Source organism: Python bivittatus, unplaced genomic scaffold (genome assembly GCF_059951505.1).
Source record: "Python bivittatus isolate LINGU-HERP-01145 unplaced genomic scaffold, Pbiv_v1 ctg000530_np1212, whole genome shotgun sequence".
Lineage (NCBI taxonomy): Eukaryota > Metazoa > Chordata > Lepidosauria > Squamata > Pythonidae > Python > Python bivittatus.
Window position 1 is genome coordinate 9,682,046 of NW_028277085.1, and position 13,685 is coordinate 9,695,730.

At 43.3% G+C, this 13,685-nt stretch overlaps 1 long non-coding RNA gene across 1 annotated transcript in view; it reads left to right on the forward strand.

The window, feature by feature from the left end:
* Nucleotides 1-528: 528 nt before the first annotated feature.
* Nucleotides 529-13,685, forward strand: part of LOC148214791 (uncharacterized) — a 91,671-nt gene continuing 78,514 nt past the window's right edge. Inside the window, exons 1-3 of the long non-coding RNA XR_015797505.1 lie at nucleotides 529-4,366; nucleotides 6,453-6,568; nucleotides 13,205-13,312. This is a non-coding gene — a long non-coding RNA (uncharacterized LOC148214791). The remainder of the gene's footprint in view (nucleotides 4,367-6,452; nucleotides 6,569-13,204; nucleotides 13,313-13,685) is intronic.

Consider the following 13,685-nt stretch of genomic DNA (forward strand, 5'->3'; position numbering starts at 1 on the left):
TGGGGTGTGTGTGTGTGTGTGTGAGAGAGGGAGAGCCTACGTCCGTGTATGTGTGTGTGTGTGCGCGCGTGCAAAAGGGGGAAAGAGAAGGCCCTGGGCTGGGCACCAGCAGCCTCCCCCGAACGATTAAGCCGCTTTGCGGGGGGCCCCGGGCAAGGCGAGGGCTGCGGGGTGGGAGGGCGCGGATGCAAAGGGGGGCGACAGGCGGGGATCCCCTCCCCCAGCCCTGGCTTGGTAACAAGGTTGCCTGAAGAATGGAGCCGCCTGCGCCGCGCTCTGCCTCCTACACGGCTTCGCCCATCCCGGATTTCGCCGCCGCCGCCGCCGCCACAAGAGGGGGGATCCCTTTCCTTCCGTTCCCTTCCCAATGCTTCCTCGGGCACTGCCGAAACCTGGACGTCCCCCCCGCCCGACTTCTTTCTGTCTTTCTGTCCTCCTTTCTCCTTGGGGTGCTTAGTGGCTCGCTCGCTGCCTACTTTCCCTTCCTGCCATTTCCTGTGGACACGACCGGTTTCCACGCAAACAGAAAGGCGCACCCGCAGCCCCCACCGGCCAGAAGGTCGTCCTTCTCCTCTTCGCTGCGCGCGCGGGGACGGACACCCCGGCGCGCACCCGCCGAGCGCGGAGGGCGAGCGGGGCGGGAGGAGAGAGGCCCTTTCCTCGCCTCGGGGACCGGCGGAGCGGGAAGAGAGGGGCGAGGAAGCGCGCCCGGACACCGGAGGCGCCGGCCTCGGGATTCCCGCCTTTTTAACGCGGGCGCTTTGTGTTCGTTGCCCCCCGCTGCGGGCGAAAAACGGCGGGTCCCCAGCGGCGCATAGCAGCGGGCCAGAAGGAGCGAGCTGGACGGCCGGGGCCCCCTCCGGGCCAGGAATGGGGGAATTGTGAGCTGAGGGGCAGGGGGGAAATACGGGAAATAACCCCCTAGTCGGATTTTGTTGGGCTTGGTGGAATATCTGATAAAGGAGAGTGCCAAGTCTCGGTTAGCGTTTTCCCGCGGGGCAGTTTTGAAGAAGGGGAGGCAGAAAAGGACACAAAGGCTGTGTTCGCAAAACCCGACGAGCCGCGACCTGGTTGACCCCGTTTTCCCCTAATTGCGCCAACCACCGGGTTGGGATGCTTCATAGGTCCCGGAGTTGCGCGAACCCCAGAAATCAGAGTGACCTGAGCAAACCGTGATCCAAAGACCTGTGGTAAATTGATGTGATGTCCGTGAATAATGATCCTGATGTTGATTTCGGGTTTTGATTTTAATTGCAGCGATTTTATTGTGGCTGTCATGCTGTATTTCTTTAATGGTTCGAAACGGCCTTAAGTGGTTAAACTGTATAAACAGAAAGGTGAGGAATAAATAGAAAATGGCAACATTGTCTTTACAACTCTTCCTGTCTGATTAGATAGCTGGAATATATTACATACAATTAAATGTATGAATATATGTTTTTTAAAAGACCCTAAATCGTGCTTTCTGAAGTCAACCTTCATCTCTCTTGTTCCCTTTTTGCTTGCCACCACTGTTAAAATCTCACGTCCAAAAAGTTTTGCCTGCCATGAACATAATCAATTGGTGAGATATCCTTGTGGCTCTGCTGCGGGTAACTAAGTTTGCAGAGGTGATGTCAACCATTGATCGCGAACCCTAAACCATTTGGCGGGAAACAAAGCACAGAACAGCTAAAATAAGCAGACGTAATCAGCTGCTGTGCAAAACTCATTCAGAAGGGAGCAAAAACGTTTTGGTGGGCAAATAAGGAACAAGAGCCCTCCCAAGGTTCAAAGGAAGTCTCTCCCCCGCATCACATTGATGGAACTGGCACTCCTGTGTCCAAACAAAGGGATGCTCCTTACATGGACAGAAGAACTATTTCCTTTGACCTTTCGCAGAAAATGCTAGGTTCTATTCACAATGGAAAAATCCTTTGGAATAAGTGGATGGTACCAGGTCGGGGAGGGCTGTTGTAAGTGCTGTTCAGATACTTCTTACCGTAAGAGCCTTTAAAAATAAACATGCAAAAACTATCTCGCAAGATTGGGGAAGATTAAACTGGCAATCTTAGATGGGCTTCTTTATCAACAGACTGATTGACATAAGTAAACAGCTGGTGATGCCTTTATTACAGTAATAATTTAAAGATCTGGCACATGAGAGTTTATCTGCTTAGAAACAGATGATGGCTTTTCACCTTTAAACTGTGGTTCCCTTTAAAATTTAAAGCTTCAGGAATACCAGGAATTGTTATTTTTGGGGGGGGTGGAACACTGTTATTGGACATTTTGGTGCCCCCAGGAGTCCCTGGGGAGAACTGACTAACAAGTCAATTTTAGACAGTGATTCAGAACATACTAGGTATTTCCCCCCGCCCCCCCGAAAGCCCATAGGAAGAAATGCACTTTGAATGCCCCATCACAGACTTTCCTTCAGAGAATACCCATTCGGTGCATTTCCATTCTCTGATTACAAAACAGACATTTGATGGGCTTTTCAAACATTACAGAGTTGAGTACTGTCTTTGCATAGATGCATAATTATGAATGGTACTGAGGAAGAAGAGAAGAGGTCAAACTTTCTTGTGTGCGTGTGTGTGGGGGGGGAACTAGTCCTTCCCCTTTCCACAATGTTCTCATGGTTGATGGCCCTCACAACAAAAAATCCTGCTTCTCTGCTGTAGATTTAGGCCTGCCTTGGAATGATGGAAAATAATCATCTTCAACTGCTGGTGGGGGATGTGGTTTTGAAAAATTCTCTGCAAATAGAAAACTAGCATATCTGGGAAATGACCAAGCTAAATTCATTTCCCCAAATGTTGCAGGAGAACCTGTGTGTGAGGCAGTGTTCAAACGTGGCGTCTTATCCAGTAAGATTGGATCCTACCATCTTGTTCATCTTTGGATGAGAGAATTGCACTAGACCCTTACCTAAAGGGCCTCAGATGAGGAAGGACCGTATTTTGATGATTGGGGAATTCCTCTTCTTCTTTTAAATTGTTCTGAGCATCCTAATGATGATGACATTATATGGGAGGACTTCTCTTGGCAGCTAAAGATCACAAAATAACTGCCTTTTGCAAAATTTGTATTTTGTAGCCTCTAGGATTTGTGCATTGTAGACAGCATGTTGCATTTTATTTTATTTTATTTTGTTTTGTTTTGTTTTGTTTATTTATTTCAATGATTTATATAGCTGCCTATCTCACAGCAGTGACTCTGTTTATATTACCTACTGTATTTTTTTTTAAAAAGAAGTCTGGGTCTGTGACCCATAACAACGTTTGTTTGATTGACTTGAGAGGGCAGGGGTGGGATTTGTGGAGATTATGTATTTATTTTGAGGTATGTTGCACATTTGGAGTGACATGACAAAAAACACGTTTAAGGTGTGAGGTCCATCCGACAGTTTATGCACAATTTTTTAATGGGTTCCAGCTAAAAAAATCAGGAAATTGCATTTAGGTTGTCACCCGTACTATCTGAAATTATTTTTCTCCCTGTCCCTTGAACGGATCTTTCCATAATGTGGCGAACATCATCATTACATGTTCTACCTTCTAGAGAGGCTGGGTTGTTTGCAGCATAAGACAGAGCCTTTTTTGGGGTTGCACCCCAATTATGAAACTCTTCCTACAGAGGCAAGGTTAATTCTCTTATTTATCACGGTAGGAAGACTATTGTTTCTTTGAATGTCTAATGGATTTTTATGTTCCACTGTGTTTATGGTATAGCTCTGTTTCTCCCAACATCATGCTGTGCTAGACACAATTCCCAGAATTCTCAGCATCGTCAAAAGGTATGCTGGCTGGGGATTCTGGGAGTTGTTTTCTAATATATCAGGAAGGCGTGAGATTTGTGAAGGCTGCCATAGAAGAGCTTAGTCCTATTCCTAATTAATTAGTAGGTTGTTTTGATGCAATAGTGATTTGTTCTACTTGGTTACTGTTCTTGTTTCCATTAATTTTTTATTGCCCTGAGCACCCCTGGGCAAAGGGAGAATTTGAAAATAAGTCAAACAAATGAAAGATATGGATCCCATCCTAACGTATCACAAGGAAAACGATAGCAGATGGTTTCCACTGTCTTTTCTCCTCTGGTGAAACATTCACAGTTCTTAATGGGTCACCAGAAGCCACAGAGATATCTCACATGAGAAATTTGGTAGGAGTTGGCAAGGAGTGAAAAATATGAGTAAGATTTATGATTTTTCCCCTCCATCCCAGCTTTCTCTCATTAATATTGGATTTTTATCACATGGCTAGTAATCCTTCCATTCAAATCCCTTTGAAAATACAGTCTAAGATTAGGAAGAAAGAAGTTGATATTTTTTCTTTTTATCACCTTCAGGAGGAAGGCTGGTGTATGCATACAAGGATTAAAGGTAACACTGCTTTGCCAGAGTTCAAGTTTATTATGGTCATTGACCAAAGTTTTATACAAAGCTAAAATTATAAAATACCTCCCCCCCAAAATTAAGAACTAAAGGAAAAAGTAAAATAGACACACAAAGTGAGTAAGGAGTTTTAAGTGCAGTCCTTAAGATGCTAAAGAGAGAATGAAATAGCAATATGAGGAAATATGTTAACAATAGCATATTGATAAAATATAATTACTTGGGTATTCAGAACTAAATTAAGAGCCCCCCAAGTATCAATATGTGAATAAAAACTTCGTAAATCATAATCTCTCAGGGAATCAGAGGTGACAGTGAACTTCCATAAAATCAAGAGAAATCAATGTTGGAGGGGGGAACTTAGGTATAATTAGTTATAATTTAAAAGGAACTGGTCTCCACTTTGAGTGCAGGCTACTGGTAATTGAGGCAGTAATTATAAATAGGTGAAAATAAATTTAAAAATAAAAGAGGTATACCCATTGAATTTACCCATGCCTTATACGTGACACTGCTTCAAATTTCCTTCAGTCAATGCTTTGTTGTTTTTATTTACACCTAGGCATATAATGATAGCAGGGGTTAAACAGTTCTATGCATTACAGGAAATCAAGGCATAGATGAGTGGAAATGTTCCCCTTCTCTGAAATGTAAGGAATTGTAGGTTAGTGGTACAGTAGCCATTTGCACAGTGCCAAAAAAAAAAAGATTTCATAATGAGATTTGCACAACATTTGCATGCATTGACTTTCATCTATGAGCTGCAGATTTAAGAATTATTATTATTCTAACACACAAAGCAATTCTTGCATTGGGAAATGGAACACAGCTTCCTGTCCTGGATAGCCCAAGGCTATGTGTGAACGGGCATCTGTTTCAAGGGCTTGGTTTAATTCAAGGGGGGTGTAACTTACTTTGGAACATGGACCACATTAGGCTTTTGAGAGATGTGCTCTCTAAAAGAGTAAATGGGGCCAGGACAAAAATGAAATTGGATTCATTTCAATGTATTACAGCAGGGTTGTGTATGCTCAGAAATGATTTAGAAGAAGTGCTTTGGATCTCACATGGGTATAAAAACAGCAACTTGCTGGTATGCATTAAAGTAGTTTAATATTTCAGGCTTCTGTGAAAATTTTAAAAAAAGAGAAGCCACTGCTTTAATAGCATTGATTTTAATGAGCAGATTTCTTAAAGCAGCAACACTTTTTCAGGTTTCCATATGATCCTGAACAAGGAAGGGACAGCTGAGAGGTGCTTTGCTCAAGTGAGGGTCAATGCCCTCTTTCCAAACTATTTTTAAAGCAGACATAGTAGAGTTAATGTGACGATTCTCCAGTGAAGCACTGAACAATTTTCCCCTTCCCTGATGTTAAATTATTCAATTTGATAACAAATGAAGTTGTACCTACGGTTGTGGGAGCAACATGTAGCCTTGAGTCCTAGTGTAAACCTAAGATTGGATTACTGTATTGCAGTTTTGGGGTCCTTGAAGACTGGAAATGCATCTGGCCTGCAATGTGGACATCTCTTGAAAGGACTGCATTTTTCCTTTGTTGAAGCGGCACCCGTAATGGTATGTGGGAAAGACCTTGGGAGACTGGGTGTAGAGACATTGCTAAGGGAACTGTCAGATAAGAGACAACATAGCCCACAGCTGGATAGTGGGCAGGGCAAGAGGCTCAGAAGAGACCCCCCTCCCAGTTACCCGAGCTGTAAAGGAGATGGGAGGGGGGAAATTGTACTTTCCTACTTGTAAGATTCTGTCAATGTAGTTTATAATAAAGTAGAATTAGCTCATCTGGTTGGGATTCCTATCTGGTTAACCACACGAAGCTGTCAGCACCAGTGGCTGGCACGTTTTTGAAGACTGTCTATTTTTTATCTAGCCTGTTCCACATGCTCAGGTCTTTGGTGGGGAATCTTCTACAGGTCCCATCCCAATACATCTAACATTTCAGTAATTGAGAATATACATAGCTCAGGGTGGAGCTGTCAGGTTCTTGGTATTCTCTGAACGACGTGGATTTTTTAAGATGTTTCATTACCAGGTTAGGTAACATCATCAGGGCAGATGATGCCCTGATGATGCTACCTAGGCTGATAATGAAATGTCTCCAAAACAAAACAAAAAAACCCCTGCAAACACAAGCTCAGAGAACACCAAGAATCCAACATCTAACAATAGCAGTAAGTTCTGTTGTTTCCTTGTTGGCACCTTTAACATAGAAGAAACTATTGCTGTTGTTAACTATTGCTTGTTATAGTTTTGTGGTGAGCTTCAACTTCAGCCTTTTTGGCATTTTTAAAGGTTTTATGCTTCTTATGTGATTTTAATGTTAATCTGCATATATGCATCCATTGTAAGCCACCCAGAGCCCTCAGGAATGGGAGATACATACAATTGTTTTAAAAAAAATAAGTGATGCACCTCAGTTTAGTTGTTCATTTTTTTAAAAAGCAGACATGAATCAATCACTCTTTCAATCCTATCTGGAGCTTTGGGAATGATACAGTAATATGGTTTTATATATACAGTGGTACCTCGGGATACGAACTTAATCCGTTCCGTGACTCTGGGCGTATCCCGAGTTGGTCGTAACCCGAAGGAAATTTCCCCATAGGGTTCAATGTAAATCCAGTTAATCCGTTCCGCCCTCCGAATTTGGTCGCACCCAGAGGCAAATTTCCCCATAGGGTTCAATGTAAATCCGGTTAATCCGTTCCGCCCTCTGCCCGAATTTGGTCGCAACCCGAGGCAATTTCCCATAAGGTTCAATGTAATTACCGTTAATCCGTTCTGGCGTCCACGGACCACGCGTTGGGCGGGAAAGCGGCCGGGCGCGGCGTGGTGCGGCGCGAAAACGGCCGGGTGTGGCGCGGTGCAGCGCGAAAACGGCCCGGCGCGGCGCGAAAACGGCCCGGTGCGAAAACAGCCTGGCACGGCGTGGCGCGAAAACGGCCCGGCGCGGTGCGGCGTGAAAACAGCCCGGCGCGGTGCGAAAATGGCCGCGGACCACGCGGTAGGGCCGGAAAAACAGCCTCGGACCACGTGGCACGGGCGGAAAAATGGCCGCGGACCACGTGGCACAGGCAGAAAATGGCCGCAGACCATGTGGCACGGGCGGAAAATGGCCACGGACCACATGGCACGGTGGAAAATGGCCGCCAATCCGGTTCGTACCCCGAGGCGGAGTTCGCAAACCGAGGTAAATTTTTGGGGCCGGAGCTGGTCGTAACCCGAAAAATTCGCAAGCAGAGGCGTTCGTATCCCGAGGTATCACTGTATAATGTTTCCACTGAATGTTAATGGCTGGAAGGCTAACTTATTCACATCAGCAAAGGCTAGATATGGAAGACGTTTTTCTAACTGTATGTGAAAAAGATGAGGTCCGGTCCTTCATCCTCCTTCAAGACAAGCCTATTTTATATTCTATAGCTAGTTAGAAGATAGAAGTGAAAATGTATCCATCGTTGATCCCTTCCTAATTGTCAATCAGTTAAAATGCCTGTAATGAATTAACAAAAACAATATTAAATCTGTTGAATGTTTTACACACTACAACCCTGTGTTGTTGTTGTTGTTCAGTCGTTAAGTCATGTCCGACTCTTCGTGACCCCATGAACCACATCACACCAGGCCTTCCTGTCCTTCACTGCCTCCCTGAGTTTGCTCAGTTTCATGCTCATTGCTTCAGTGATGCTATCTAACCATCTCATCCTCTGCCGTCCTCTTCTCCTTTTGCCTTCAATCTTTCCCAGCATCAGGGTCTTTTCCAAAGCGTCCTCTCTTCGCATTAGGTGACCAAAGTATCTGAGATTGAGCTTCATTATCAATCCTTCCAATGAGCAATCAGGGTTGATTTCCTTTAAGATTGACTGGTTTGACCTCCTAGCAGTCCAGGGGGACTGCTCTTAAGAGTCTTCTCCAGCACCACAGTTCAAAGGCATCAATTCTAGAGCGCTCAGCCTTCTTTATGCTCCAGCTCTCACAGCCATACATTACTACTGGAAAAACCATAGCTTTGACTATGCGGATCTTTGTCGGCAAGGTGACATCTCTGCTTTTTAATATGCTATCTAGGTTTGCCATACCTTTCCTCCCAAGGAGGAAGCGTCTTTTAATTTCATGGCTGCAGTCCCCGTCTGCGCTGATCTCGGAGCCCAAATAAATGAAGTCTGTTACTGCTTCCATTTCTACCCCTTCTATTTGCCAGGAATTGATGGGTCCAGATGCCATGATCTTAGTTTTTTTTAACACCGTGACCACTTTACAAAAAAGTGTGGGGGACACAGTTGCTTGGCATTCAGAAAGCTTCTCTATATGATTCACTTGTTTCATTGCGTCTAATTTAATTAAACAGATAAATCTTAACTTACCAAAAATGAACAGAGCAAACTTTTGCAGAATATTGTTCATAAGGTGATCACAACCTGAATAATCTATCTTTACAACATGCAGTACCAAGAGACGTTCAATCTTGCCAAGAGGTGGATGTATAAAAGATTAAGACCGAGCTGATACTGAATTTAGGAATGGGGAAGGTTTGTTGTAGCACACAGAATCAGCAATGGAAAGTGTGAACCAACATTTTATGTTTGGTTCTGATTTTCACTCATGTGAGTATCAAAATGAGGATTTGCAATTTTAGGGTAAAGTTAAAGGTAACCATGCACTTTATAACGTCTTGGAGGATCTAACTGGAACATACTGACTAGTGCTGGTGCTATCAACGTTTCTGTGTTCCATTCTTTGGGCAAGATACCTGCTTGTTTCATCTTCTGAAAATTATGCCCCCCAAAGCAAAAGGAAAGAGAGCACAATTTACCATGGACAGGCACAAGAAGGATTCATCTGTTTCCAGTAAAAATCGAATTGTAAACATGTACATACCCACTCCTCCAATACACTCAGAGGATTGTGTGTCAAATAAATCCAGGAACCTGGCCAATGTTTCAAATCAGTCCAGTTCACATTTCTTCCAGGATATAGAGGAAATAATTGAATTGTTGTTTTCTTCAGTGCAATCTGCATAATGTGGAACAAATCCATGAATGAGAAACGTCTGAGTCTCCTGTTGAAGGCTTCAAGGCTTTATGTATCTCAGACTGGACAGGCAATGTCCAAGAAGACCAGCGTGTGCCCAAATATTCACCACGATGCCTCTGGCATCCTGTCCCACCTGAATTTTTAAAAGTATTATTTTAACTGAAAGAAAGTTTTAATTAATGTCTCCATGGCTGAGCATGACCTTTCTACTACTTTTTTTTCTTATTGCACTTTTAGCTTTTTCTTTTATTTCTCTCTTTCCTTTTTGTTTCCTTGGTTCTATTTAGTTTGTATTAGTTCTTCTTATTGTTAGAACTTTCAATAAAAATTATTAAAAAAAAAAATTCCCAGGTCCAACTCCATCATCTGCCACAGAAGCTCCCTGAGTGAATTTGAGCCAGTCAGTCTCTCAGCACAAGAGCCAGGATAGTGTAATGGGGAAGGTGCTGGATTAGGAGTGGGGAGACCCATGTTCTAGTCCTCTGTTAGGCAAGGAGCCAACTGAATGACTTTGGGCCAGTTACTTTCTCTCAGGGCAATCTACCTTTCTGGGTTGCTGTTATGGAAATAAAAATTAAGGGAGAGTTTTATTTAAATTTGAGTTTCATTTAAGCTTCATGGTTCTAAAAAAAAGGAAGAAATGGTGGTATATTAATTTCTAAAATAAATAAAGAAGGAAAAAAGGAAAAAAGCCAGTATGTTTAAGCATATGGCAGATTAAAAAGCAAAGAAGTCCTTTATACCAGCCTTCCTTCACTAAGAGCATTTTAGATGATTGGACAGCAACTTCACCCAGATAGTCCCATTGGCTGGGAATGACAGGATATGTAATCTAACACATTGGAGGTATAGGGTTAGGAAAGGCTAATTTACACAAAGAAGAGAAAGGGACCATGAGCTGCTTTTCATCCAGGGCCCAAGGAGGTTTTTCAAAGTTCCCTTTAAGCATTAATTGAACCTAGAATTTTTTTTCCCCACGTAGTGGTAAATGGATTCCAGCAGAGGTCTCTGTTGACCAACAGCTCGGTTGAGCAGCTGGAAAGGGGAAGTCTGCCTTAATTCTTTACTGGCAAGAGTTGGCTTAAGCAATTTTCTGGCAAGGCATGTAAACTGGACAGTGTGGTATATCTGGGTCCTTTGGAGATTCTTTGGAGGGAAGCAAAGAATCTGAGAATGGGGACAAGACAGGAAGATGGGGAATTTTGATAGTATCTGCTTGCCCAGTCAGATCTAGGAGAGCAAGCTTGCTCTGGGTCCCTTCTCTCGTGGACTGTTAACTTCAGGGATCACGTAGGCAACCCTCCTCAATCACTGCTCCCCTTTTATGGAACAGAATCCCCCAAATCTCTGAATGACCCCATCCCTCCTAATGTTTTTTAGGAAGTCCATTAAAATGTGGTTATTCCATCAGGCCTTAGGGGTTACAATGGTGATCTGTTCCCTCTAGCGACAGAAATTATCTTTTGCTTGGTGATTATTGAATGGATTAGATTGCCCCTGCTATATGTTTCTGTATATTGTTATTTGTATGGTTTGAAGTTGCTGCTGTTTTATTATAAGGTGCATTATCTGTTTTAACCCAAACAAAGGTTCGGATGTATGATGCTTAGACTCGGCTTCCACTGGAGCAGCTTGTAAAGCCCAATACATACAGACATAAATTTCTGCTTTGCAGAGGAGGAAAAACTCTTAAAAGGATAAGCTTTCTTTTAGAATTAGCACATGAAAAAAAACCCAAATCTATCACCCAAACTCTCCAGAAATCCCAAGCATCTCACATCATTACACAGCCTAGTAGAAAACCTTGGTTTCCTCCAGTTGTAAAAAGTATCTATCTCACCACTGAAAAAAATCCTGTTCCTTCTGCTCATTTTCCACAAAGAATCCAGATTTGGGGTCTGCAGTGGGCTATACAGTCTCAAGGAACAGCCATTTCCCCACAATTCAAAAGCACAGCATTGCTTTTCAGGGCATTGTGGAGAATCAAAATGGTGGCTTCGGGCAGTTGTCACCAACTGTTCTGTATTAAGTTAAAGGGAGACCCAGGACAGGCACCAAGACAGCTAGTTTGGTGTAGTGGTTAAAGGCATCGGGCTAGAGACCACGAGTTCTAGTCCCACCTCAGGCCCAAAGCTAGCTGGGTGACCTTGGGCCAGTCACTCTCTCAGCCCTAGGAAGCAGGCAATGGCAAACAAACCACTTCTGAAAATCTTGCCAAGAAAATTGCAGGGATTTGTCCAGGTAATCACCAGGAGGCAAACACTGATTCGAAGGCGCCCCCCCAAAAAAAGAAAAAAAAAGGCATCAGTGCTTGAGAGGGCCTTTTTCCTGATGTTGGTGTTGCTTTCTTTGCAATCAGAAACTCTTTTTCTACAAATGGCTCTATTTCAGCATGCCCCAGACCATAGCTGGGCAGGAAAAGAAACTGTTAAATCTATTTCCAACTGTTGCATTTACCAACATACAATGGTTGAGAAAGCAGACCAACTCCTGTGGATTTTTTTTTTTTTTAATTGCTGGGGGGAAAAGGAAACTACAAAAATGTACTCCTTGTGGGTGCAAAACAACGTGTGTTTGCTTTTGTCAGGAGGAGGAAGAAAAACTCCTTTCTGTGTTTCCAGGCTCAGAAGCAAACTAGCACATGGGAAGGAATTGTAAAACAAGGAGGCTCAGAGCTTGGACCTAGCTGGACATGTGTAAGACAAGAGCTTCAGAAACATGGAAGAACTGCTCAGGGAGATTCAGGGCCTCCCTGCTCAGACCTGAGCTGCCTGTATCGCTTTTCCCTGAGGCAGCCACTTTTGGCATTGCCATCCAGAAGAGGAGGCAGATTACAATGAAATGCTCATGTGGGAATTAATAAAGTGAGATGCCAATGTGGAAGTAATTATTCTTGTTGGAGTAGAAATGTGACCCATTGTTCTGTACTGCCACCTTTTCCAACCTGGAAATTCTCCAGATACGTGGAGAATTCCACAACCCATTATTGAGAATGTTGGGATTTGAAGTCCACACCTCGAAAGGGTGTCCAAGGTTGGAGGTGGTGGCCATAGAACGGAAGAAAGTCATCAAGCGATTCTCATGTTGGCTGCTCCATTAGTTGTCTGGATGCTAAATGTGGATACTTAAGATCCTCTCTTCCTTCTTAGGTTTCACTAATGTGTGGTTGATTGCATTTCTCTACTTCAATTTGGGATGAGCAGCATGGGGCCTGCAAGCCGTCAACAGTCCACTCGTTCCTCTCTTTTTGGCCAAAATTGTATTCCGCTGTACAAATTCAGTGGCAAAGCAAATCATTACCCCCCAGCAGTATGACTTTTCATGTTCTACAACAAACAATCAAACATTAAAATAGGTATGTGAAGCCTACTTTATAGAAGAAGGAAAATACACCAACCCAAATACCCTAAAAGCTGAAGGTTCTGTCCCTGCTCCATCTGAAGAGGTCACAGCATCACTCTGAACCTCCCCTTATAGCCCTCAGAGGTTGAAAACATTGTACACTCCAGCTGTAAAGGATTGCCTGCAGAGATTGCCCACTGAAATTATAGGTGAAAGGCCAAATGTGAAATTGGTGATAGGTGGTATTGCCTGCAAATGGAATGCAAATGTGTGCCCTTGATGACAGGCAGATGACCATCCTAACTTGCTATATCCTTTTTCCACCAAAAATTATACTGATGCATGAAAAGAAGCAGGGGAGGCTGCAGAGGAAGGATGGGGGAATCATTCTCTTGGTGGATTCACCCGTCTGAACATTATTTCTACCATTTTAGCACCTGGAGGAGTCTGTGTATATTCTACCCATTGCAATCCTACTCTTAATTGCTGGGCTGTTGAAGAATTTTTCAAAACACTAGGATGATTCATTCAGATGCAAGCAGGTGGGTGACTCATATTTTTTACTATATTCAGTTGAACAGCTTAGCAGTGGTTCCTGTCAGTTTTAAGAAGAGTTCCAACATCTTAGCTAAGTTTCTTCTGCTTTTGATGATGGATTTTGAAAATAGTTCTAATCTGGATTTTTGCTTTCATTTTTTGTACTAGTTTGCATAAATTTGTTAATTTCATGACTTGGCCATGTGCTGCTTATTAACCTTTATTGAGAAATTATTTGGGGGTGGGGGTGGGGGTGGGAGATGAATACATTAAACAAAGCACTTTTTTCCTGTTTGTGTTTAAATAGCACAATCTATTCTGTCCTAGAAATCTACTTTCATAAGACCTGCATCACGTTTGCAAATTTTTATTTCTGAC